Source organism: Camellia sinensis, chromosome 3 (genome assembly GCF_055761805.1).
Source record: "Camellia sinensis isolate YWXY chromosome 3, ASM5576180v1, whole genome shotgun sequence".
Lineage (NCBI taxonomy): Eukaryota > Viridiplantae > Streptophyta > Magnoliopsida > Ericales > Theaceae > Camellia > Camellia sinensis.
The window spans coordinates 157,838,369-157,847,250 of record NC_138963.1 but is presented as its reverse complement, the minus strand read 5'-3'; the positions used below and the strand labels follow the sequence as shown (position 1 = coordinate 157,847,250).

At 35.3% G+C, this 8,882-nt stretch overlaps 1 long non-coding RNA gene across 1 annotated transcript; it reads right to left on the bottom strand.

The window, feature by feature from the left end:
- Positions 1 to 4,205: 4,205 nt before the first annotated feature.
- Positions 4,206 to 8,882, bottom strand: LOC114312047 (uncharacterized). Its single transcript, XR_014364690.1, has 5 exons — positions 8,848 to 8,882; positions 5,832 to 5,913; positions 4,677 to 4,759; positions 4,503 to 4,569; positions 4,206 to 4,284 (listed from the first exon to the last, which is right to left on the bottom strand). It is a non-coding gene; the product is annotated as an uncharacterized LOC114312047 (long non-coding RNA).

The following is an 8,882-nucleotide window of genomic DNA, read 5'->3' as shown; positions in this document are numbered from 1 at the left end:
GTGTTTCTAAACAAGTGTCTACGCTCGAGCGATCGAAAGTTCTTTCGAGCGTAAAATTTTAACTTCCAGTACTTTTGTAACCGAGTGAAACTTCTGAGAGGATTGCATCTTCGCTCGAGCGGTCAAACAACTTCAACTACAATTTTGCTTTTTGCTTCGGGGGCACTACCCTGGACTCGCTATGGGGCACTACCCCCTGGATCTCTGCGAACTGACCGGGCAGCTCGATCCCCGGCATAGTCAGCGAACTGGCAAACATGAAAGAATAAAGATCACAAACTCCTTTGTAAGGCACAATTCGGGTTGGATTCGCATCTAAATACTCATAGCACTACAAGAATTAACACTTTTGGCAACAAAAAAATTGGTTGCTAAAAGTCAATTTTTGGTCGGCAAAAGTTATCCGCGACCAATTTTTTTGGTCGCTACTTTGGTCGCCAATTGATGGTCGGCAAAAGTAATTCGCGACCAAAATTGTGGTTGGTCGGCAAAAGTTGAATTTCGCGACTAAATTTTTAGTCGCTAAATGTTTAATTACCGCGACTAATTTATTTTGTCGCCAAAACACTTTGGTCGCGAAAAGTGATATTTTCCCGACCAAAAAGTTTGGTCGCCAATTGTGACATTCTGCGACCAAAAAATTTGGTCGCCAATTGTGACATTCCGCGACCAAAATTTGTTTGGTCGCCAATTGTGACATTTTGCGACCAAAAAATTTGGTCGCCAATTGTGACATTCTGCGACCAATTGATTAGTCGCGAAATGTCACAATTGGCGACCAAAAAAATTTGGTCGCCAATTGTGACATTCTGCGACCAATATTTTTTTGGTCGCCAATTGTGACATTTCGCGACTAATCAATTGGTCGCCAATTGTAACATTCTGCGACGAAAATTTGTTTGGTCGCCAATTGTGACATTCTGCGACCAAAATTGTTTTGGTCACCAATTGTGACATTTTGCGACCAATCAATTGGTCGCCAAAACTATAAAAACAAAACCAAATTTTGGTCGCCAATACCTAACAAAATAAACCTGTAATTTATAATAATTCATCCAATTTATTCAATATAATCTGTAAAAATAAGAAATCATTCAAACCAACAAATAAATTGAATCATCAACATTCAACAAAATACATATATCAACAATTTCTGAACCTGCTTAATTAAAATCAGCAACTACTATAAATTTACATCCGCAAATAATTCGAAACTACATATTTCATCTAGCATAAAAATTAAACACATAACAAGTACTTGTTATTATGTTTTAAATTTTTATCCATGTACATCAACCCAAAAATATAACTAGTAGTCTACCAAATATTTTCTATACACACCCATCCAAAAATATAACTAGTAGTGTATCCAAAAATATAACTACTAGTCTACCCTAATATTTTCCATATACATCTATACAAAAATATATAATCCTTCCAAAAATACAAAAAGTGCCAATTTGTCCTGTACAATTTAGCTTTGTGCACGAGTTCATCCATCTGTACCAAAGAAAAAGAGAAATAATGTCAGTTAAAATTGGACAAATAATGAAAAATGTCCATGAAAAGCAAAGGTCACATTAGCAAATTAAAATGACTACCATTATCAAATTGTAAATAAAACAATAGCATTCTTATGTCTATAGAATAAATTGGATGAGCCACAATTCCAGATCCAATATGGTGCCACACGGCAGAAACCAAACATGGCAACTGAAATTGATCCATCTTGTCATAACAAAATATACTTGAGAGAATTATATTTCTCATCCGGCGCTCGAAAATCAAAATTGATTCTTGCACTTCTCATCAGAAGGCAAAGCTCGACAATTAAATGTCTCACAGGATCAAACTTGCTTGATCCCCCATGCAAAGATGTAATCTCTCTCGCTGGATGAATTACATTTTTTTTTTGAGCTGGTTTTCCCTTGACAGAGATACAAGCAACTTTCATTACCAAATGCATTATTGTCCTAGAAGCAACTCAATCAATAACTAATCCTGTGGCAAGGAAGGATTTTCAACCATACAGAACAATAGCCCACACTTATTCAGGTTTGATGCTTGAGTGACAATAATTGCCAAGCATGCTGAAGTATTTCTTCTCTATTTCTATGTTACAACCATATCAATGAACTGCTGTGTTAGACTTCCTGCTTATGTAGAAACTTTGTTCTACCTTAGAATATAAATAAGAGAAAATATGAATGTCTTTACCAAACATTGCCTCAAATTATGGGACATCTTGATTCAAATCCATACCTGAAATGCATGCCAAAATCCAAATATAAAATTGGTGGTCAACCTCAAACAACCCAGTCTGCTGCACTATTTTAGAGTATTTAATCCACATAAGCTTAGTTTGAGAGCCCAAGATGAAGTGCACGATAAGCCCTAAAGAATGAGAAGAGGGGGTATTTCTACAGAAGGCAGGTGAGTAAACACCTGTCTTGCACTCATTGCAAAACAGTTCCAAGGCCCAATGTCAAGAACACTAAATGTTTATCTTCACATGCTACTAATGATATTCCACATCAACCAAGCACTCATTGCAAAACATTTTTTGGTCTATTATTTATAAATTATGATTGTTCAATTTAATATAATTATCTTCATAAATATAAAAAATCACCTGCCAATTGAAAAAAAAAAAGAAAAAAACCACCATCAAAGTTGCTACCCTATATGGAAAAATGCACACATTAGTGTAAAAGGAGAGATTGTGAAATGATCAACTTCTCATGATTGAAAATTTTGTAAAATAATCAACTGGTACATGACAACTGAATGAATAAAAAGTGTTGGAGCTAATTCAGATCTTTGATATCCATAAGACACTAAGTAAAAATTAGGAATTTTAGAACTTGCTAACAATTTCTTGCTATTTTAAGGCAATTAGGTACGTTTATCATCGACTAGAGAAACAATTTCTTCACACATGACTGCAAATTTGGTACAACTGAGTTATGGCTGATGGGGAGGCCCCTACCAGAGTGTAATGTTGTTCGAGATAAGTCTGCCAAATGAAAATGGAGTCAGATTTTGTACTAGATTTGTACTAGACAGTTCATCCTCAGAGAGTATGTCTTGGTTTGATGACTAAGAAAATGATACATGAATATTTACCCCCCTTTCTTTTTACCTCCTACGTATGAACCATATGTATAAATATAGGACCTATCATATCTATAAAATAATAAGATCCACTATTATTTTTCAACGGATCATGCTAATGACAACTTCTAGTCTGTCTTTAAGGGGAGGTAATACCAAAATAGTTAGAATACTAAGCACTTTTTACATATTTTGATACATATTTAGCACGTATATCAATACTAATACTAATCATTGGGTGATCATTAGCATACATTTTTTTAAATATGGTGTGTACATGGTGTTTGTTGTGCCGATCTGCATAATAGGCAAAAAAATAAAAAAATTATCCAGTGATAAATCAAATCTAGGTCGAGATAACATGTGTAGCATATTATAGGAAATATTAGTGTGTAATAAGCAAGGAAGCTTGGAACTTCCATGCATCTTCTGGTGACTTTAAGTATTATGATTTTTTGATAGTATCTTCTGTTGGTAATGGTATTGGGGTCTGTAGGGGCCTGGGAGGGTTAGGTTTTGTGTGGGAAAGAGGCTCAGAGGAAGGGTAGGGAAGTGGACATAGAGATGACAGTTTGAATGGGGGAAACACTAAAAAAAAAGTCTAACCTATCAACTAGATTGCCTTTGGAGTCTTAGATCCCAGCACTGGGACAACCCTAAATGATGCTCTCTCTCTCTCTCTCTCTCTCTGTGTAATATTTTTTAATATGAGATAACTTTTTTGTGCCAAACAACCTACTATTGTGGAAATCATTACCCCATTTGATTTTGTTTTTCGAGCACTTGATGAGCACCCATTTGAATTCAGCAGCTAAATTTGAAAATTACATCATCACAGCAAAAATAGCTTCGAACAGTAGGCCAAACAGAACAACTTCAAAGCAGAACAGAAACAACTTCAGCAACACAAAACAACCAAACAGTCCATGTTCAACTAAATTTAATATGGTCAGCTGTATAACTATGGGCCAACACAATGAAAATAAATTAATTACTAGTTCTTTCATTTCAGCAAATAGTCATAGACATGCTCATACTCACTTATGCACGTGTCATGTTCTCGCATGTATAATAAATTGTTGCCGCAGCGACACTCATAACTACCCCAGGTATTCTTGCATTTGCACTGCGGGCATTGGCAGGCTGACCTTTCTTTGCATTCGTCAATATCTGGAAGACAGAATGGTCAATAGAAAGAGACTGAAATCTACAGGGTATCAGCCTACAAACCTACTAAATGTTTAAAGACAGTATGCTTGAAAAGAGTCATCGCCTAATTTGATATAGCCATAGCAAAATAATGGGCCCAACAAGCCTTGTAAATCCCAGTCATCTTTGTAATGTTCCACGACATTAATCAGTAAAACCAAGAAGTGGAAATACATTACCTTCACAAGTGTGCACTCCATCACCCTCGAATCCTGGTGGACACTTGCAGCCTTTTGTATGGTTATCCTAAAAGTTCGTCAAGAACCGCTCAATAGTCAGTGGGCAGTTAAAAAGAACTGAGAAAGTGTCATAATAATCAACTCTAACAGATGAGTTGAGTTTGAACCACTTACAATGCAAGCAGAATAGGTCCTGCCTTCCTGGGTCTTCTTCCAACTGCCTCCATTATTTAATTCACACCTTAAAGCACCTGAAGCTGTTAAACCAAATATGCCAAAATATGATGTAAATATAAATTTCTGAATACTGTGTGTATAAGTTCAACAGCTTGTTCAAAGTGTAAGATGCCCGCTTGATCAGAGTTAACATCATCTTTCTAAGCTAATGGCACTTTGTGTGCGGCTGCAGGATATTAGTTAAACATGTCTATTGGAAGAGACCATTAGGTTGTGTTAGGATCATGGAATGGGTAAGAATTTGGAAAGGGAAAGGAAAAGGAAAAGGCGGGGGAAATGGAGAACAAATTTAGCTTATATTTCCATTCACATTTCCTTCACCTTCTTCCTTTCCCTTTCCAAATCCCTATTCAAATCCATAATCCAAACACAGCCTTAAGGTTCCAATACAATAAAGGAAGATGAACACCTAGTTACAATATTTCAAAGTAAGACTATGAATCACGCTGGAGACGGTATCTTATCTATTTGATACTTATTTTAGATATAAAAATAGAAAAACTACGCATTTAAAGAATTCGACCAAGTCCTTGTATCTTATGATTTCAATATCCTATGGGTACACCCCTGCAGCCAGCATACTATTTACTGGCTGTAAGTGTAAGTTGAGATTTCAATTCAATCAAAAAAGGAAAAAAAAAAAAAAAAGGTTGCCACAAAAATTTAAGAGTTACATTGTTATTAATGACATCAGAACCACAATGAATCAAACTGATGTTACGAGATCTGTTTGTAACAGCACAATCACAAAAATCAGCAACTTAACAATCAAATCTATTTTGCTAGAAATTTTCAGCCAAATATTCTCTTGTTTCATCAAAAGTGAGAAGACATGAAAATCAAAATTCCTTAATGGAGTATCCTGTGAGATATCAGGCATGGTGATAATTTTTTTATGCTGATGGCACTGAAAAAAAAAAGGGTGAAACTAAAAAGGGGGCATTTTTACTTGATTTAACTAAAAAAAGGGGGAAACTACTGCCACAACTTTTCAAGAAATGATTTTCCTAGCTAGATTTGTTGGTCTATTGTCTCTTGAGCAATATACCAAAAGGAGCAAAACTTACACTCATAATTTGAATAAACACATACCTTCACAATGAGTATAACCATCACCAACAAAGTTTAAACCTTGCACAATAGGACATTCACACACTCTTCCGCGAAAAGTATCCTACAAGAAGTCTCTTAAAATCAGAGAAAAAAACTAGAAGAGATCCAACCATATTCAACTCTAAAATAAAGGCTGATGGACTTCCATTAATTTATTTTGCAGAAAATTTTAATGAGTTTCGATCATATGTAAGTCAACATTTTAAAAATAGAATGCATTACATAACCACGTGTGAGAAGCTTAAGCACGCATGTGGAACACTGTAAAATACCTAGTATGCAAAATTACCCAAAGGTAAAAGAAGCCAAGACTGCAAAAACTGCCCAATTAATAGATTTCAATGCAATTAGATAATGAGGCAGAAAAAAAATTAATGTGTAGTCTAGATTTTTTTTCTGTGTTTTGGTATATAACTAGTCAATAGTCTTTCTTCACCAAGAGTGATCGATGGGGCGGCCCCTACCGCCTTGCAACCAAGTTTCTATTTTGTCTTGGGTACTTGATGTTCTTGCTATTTTAAGGCAATTAGGTACGTTTATCATCGACTAGAGAAACAATTTCTTCACACGACTGCAAATTTGGTACAACTGAGTTATGGTTGATGGGGAGGCCCCTACCAGAGTGTAATGCTGTTCGAGCTAAGTCTGCCAAATGAAAATGGAGTCAGATTTTGTACTAGACAGTTCATCCTCAGAGAGTATGTCTTGGTTTGATGACTAAGAAAATGATACATGAATATTTACCCCCCTTTCTTTTTACCTCCTACGTACGAACCATATGTATAAATATAGGACCTATCATATCTATAAAATAATAAGATCCACTATTATTTTTCAACGGATCATGCTAATGACAACTTATGGTCTGTCTTTAAGGGGAGGTAATACCAAAATAGTTAGAATACTATGCACTTTTTACATATTTTGATACATATTTAGCACGTATATCAATACTAATACTAATCATTGGGTGATCATTAGCATATATTTTTTTAAATATGGTGTGTACATGGTGTTTGTTGTGCCGATCTGCATAATAGGCAAAAAAAAAAAAATTATCCAGTGATAAATCAAATCTAGGTCGAGGTAACATGTGTAGCATATTATAGGAAATATTAGTGTGTAATAAGCAAGGAAGCTTGGAACTTCCATGCATCTTCTGGTGACTTCAAGTATTATGATTGCTGTAAGTCGAGATATGGACAAATAACAACACATCAACTGAGATCAGCCAGTGTAACTTGGAAAAGCTGCAGTTAATTGCTGTAAGTCAAAAGGTCGTTTGGATCATAATCAAAGATAAATGCATTAACACATGGCATTTCACCACTTTAAGAAATGTGAAAAAGATGATCATTATGATGATTTGATGATGATGATGATGATGACGACAAAAATGAAAGGAGAAAGGAGGGAACAGGATGCTAAACAAACATGGGTTATGGCTGTGAGAAAGGAAGACAACAGAAGAGAGGACTTCAATTAGAGTTGACTGTATAATTTGTTTTATGACCATTATACCAATTAGTGTGAATTCAATTAATATAGAGCTAACTAGGAGGAGAGAGCAAATTGAATGGAGGCAGTAAGAAGCTGTCAGTTATGCTGTTTAACCCAGAGCCTCCCATCAAACCATCAATAAAATCGTTTGGCCTCCAACTCAATCAACCTTGTTGCTAGATCTTATATATTTCAATTCTCCAGTCTGAAACTAGGGAAAGTGGGGCCGGTTTAAGTTGGGAAAACCACCTGTAATATTGCTCATACTCTGAACCTAGTCTAAAGCCCTTCAATAAATGGATCACCGCGGCCAAAACCCATACGGGAAAGGCTACCATGTGCACCCCAGAAAGGGTGCATATGGTATGCGCCTGATGTAAAAAGTGCAACTTTTATCATAAAATGTATAACTTTTATCACAAAAAGTATAACTTTTTTCTTCACAAAAATTGTAACTTTTTGCTTCTCGCAAAAAGTAGAACTTAAATCACAAAAACATAACTTTAACTTTTAGGGTGCACATCATAACTTCACCATTTATAGCTTTCATTACAAAAATCATAACTTCCATCACAAAAATTCATGACTTCTATCACAAAATCGTAATTTTTCTTACAATGTGCAAGTGCACATTGTAGCATTTCCTGCCTACTTAGAAATGAGTTGGAATGGGCTTAATCAAACAAACCCATTTATAACATGAAAAAGAAACCCAACCAAACTCAAACCCTTAAAATCACTGTCTGATCAAAACAACCATTAAAATCAATGGAAGATTCCACAGGCCAGGTCAATAAATTGCGAACTCTATCCGTTACATTAGTGTGTCAGATCTCAATGCTCAATACTTTTTTAGCAATGTAACATAAATCATGGCCTAGCTAAGTACAAACTACAAAGGGTGAACTAGTCACAATGAAATGAGCTAATGCTAAGTAAGAAGGCCAGTGGAGCACGAAAAGTCTGCCCAGGGTTTTCAAGATGAAGCATTGTTTAGCAATTACAGTTTAAAGAACAATTACGAAGAATAATCTCCACATCTGATGATAAAACACAACAGTCAACAATTTATGTATCTAGTGATTGGTAGGTTGAGCAAGCTATTGATGGGAGAGCCACTTTAGCATGATTCTCTAACCAGAAGGAACCTCTCACATTAATGATCAACTTGAAGGAGACAAAGATGTTAAGGCAGTGCTTTGTTTTTTTTTTTTTTTTTCCGTTACCATATTACTAAATGCAGTGATATTCAAAAGCAAGATTTTGAGTAACAAATAATAGAATTACAGAGAAATCAATAATTCCTAACAAGAATGCAAACAAACCGTATCACAGCATGAAAATGATTACTTTTTAGTGAGCAAAAATACTCATTTGTTGGATATATTTCTATGTGGATCATTCTATCAAAATACAGCCATAAGCATGCATGCATACATAGTACATAAAAAATATTCAATCAAAGATATCATCCAAACTTTTCAAAAAAAATTACCCAAAAGCATCTTGAGCAAGAAGAAGCCCATAAGC